This window comes from Capsella rubella, unplaced genomic scaffold (assembly GCF_000375325.1).
Source record: "Capsella rubella cultivar Monte Gargano unplaced genomic scaffold, Caprub1_0 scaffold_122, whole genome shotgun sequence".
Taxonomy (NCBI): Eukaryota; Viridiplantae; Streptophyta; class Magnoliopsida; order Brassicales; family Brassicaceae; genus Capsella; species Capsella rubella.
Window position 1 is genome coordinate 3826 of NW_006238806.1, and position 2169 is coordinate 5994.

Sequence of the window (2169 nt, forward strand, 5' to 3'; positions counted from 1 at the left end):
GTATAACCTTTAAACTTAGTGTCTATATATACAACTAATATATATATATATATATATATATATAGTTTTATATATAGGTAATTTTCTAAAATATCAAGGTTTTTGTTTTTAGGACACCACAAAAGTAAAAGTAAATTTTATTTTTTAAATTCCAAACTCTAAATCCTAATCACTAAACCCTATCCCCTAAATATTATACCCTAAAAGTAAAATAATCATCCCAAACCAAGGATTGACAAATAATTATGTTTTTGTAGTATTTTTGGAAAGAAAAGAAAAACCATGGTATTTGGAGGAATTTCTCTTAATTTTAAAATTTAGTAACATATCAGATATTTTTGGAAAAATATATTTTTAAGGGCATTTTAAAAGTACAAAATGGTTTGGTTATTTCCAAAATAATCACAAAGTAATTACAAAGCCTTCTCACATTCCATATTAAAGGATTTTAAATAAAAACTTAGTCGGGTATATTTAACAGATGTTGATAGTATAAATCTATACTATATAAAAGTTGAGGCCATAAGCTCCTTAAGCCGTCCACATAGGATTTTAAACGATCAATAATAATTAGACATCTCATTACTTAACAATTTTGAAATTATATTTCTTTTCTATTTAAAGATTTTTTGTAAAAAAGAAAAAAAAATACGATAAATGGAAATAAAGGATGCATGTAAAATATTTTAAATATTTATTTTTGAGAAAATTTCTAATTGTAAAAAGTAAAACTTCTGAAGATTAGCCTAACAATTTAACTATAAATATAGGTCTTCACCACCACATTAGAATACAGTATATATGAATTGATAGGCTTAAATTTGTAGCTCTAATTATTTATTTTCATTGTAATTCATATTGTTTATAATATTATATTTTTGTATTTGTTGTATTTTTTAATTATGTTGTTATTGTACAGTTTTGATTTTTTTTTAATTACGTTGTTACAATATTATACTGTTTTGATTATTTAGTCCAGTTTTAACCTTTTAATTGTTTTTTTTTGTAATAGGAATACTTTATATATTGGTGTCCTTGCTTCTGAAAGGGAAGGAATTGGATATGAGGTTAGGCAGATGTATGCTAAGGTAAAAACCACAATCTGATTTTTTTTTAAAATATTTTTTATTATTATTAATTAATATATTTGTTTCTTTCATTGTATAATTAGATTTCACTATTTCTTGTATAAGCATGTTTGTTTTGATTCTTTTACAAGCTCCTAAAGCTATCCACGTGTTATTCAAAATATATCAGAGAAATGAAAACTTTATAAAAATTATATGTTAAAACCTTTACGACTTCTGTATAAAAGAAAAACTATATATGGAAATAAAAGAAATATTTAAAGATATGAAAACTATTAAATCTAGAGAATTTGTTAGAAATGCCCCACTTGGGTTACCTCTTTTTAAAAATGTCCCCTTTTCTATCCATTTTTATGTGTACCCCTCTTAAATTGTTAATTCCCACTTTACCCTCACTTATATTATCCCTCTCTTATCTCAAATCCCTAAAGCATCGTCATCTTCTTCACTTGCCGTCGTCGAGCTTCGCCGTTGTCGAACTTCTCTGTGAGATCTCGTTGTGAATTAGCTTGTGCTCGTCGCTGTGAATTCGGCCGATATTCGTAGTCTCTGTTTCAGATGAGCTTTCTTTTTGCTGCCAAGAAACAGAGTTGTCGTCATATTTTTCCCCTTCTCCGCTCAGCATATGAGACCTAAGCTTGGGGTTTATGAATTACTTTCTTGGTGAGCATTGATCGTTTCTTCTTCTTTGCTTTGTGATGTTTGCATTGACTTTGATAAGGATGCATTTGAAGTATAAATTTATGTTGATATCTAGGAAAGATAGAAGGATTTATTGAGCGCACATAAGGTGTTTGGTAAATTGCTAAAGAGAAAAGCTTATTGTTTAATGTAAATTATTGTTAGCTATTGGATGAGAAGCATATATTAAGTATGATTTTTAGTAGTTGTGGAAAGAGAATTCTGTATGATATGGATTTTAGTAGTTAGTTTAAGATATTTTCCTAAATATGGAAATATTTGTTTGGCTGTAAAAACTCAATAACATTATATTAAGATATATTAACGTGTATATTAATATATCTATGTAACGTTATTTAAATAACATGTGATATTTTCCTAAAATTATGACGAATTTTAT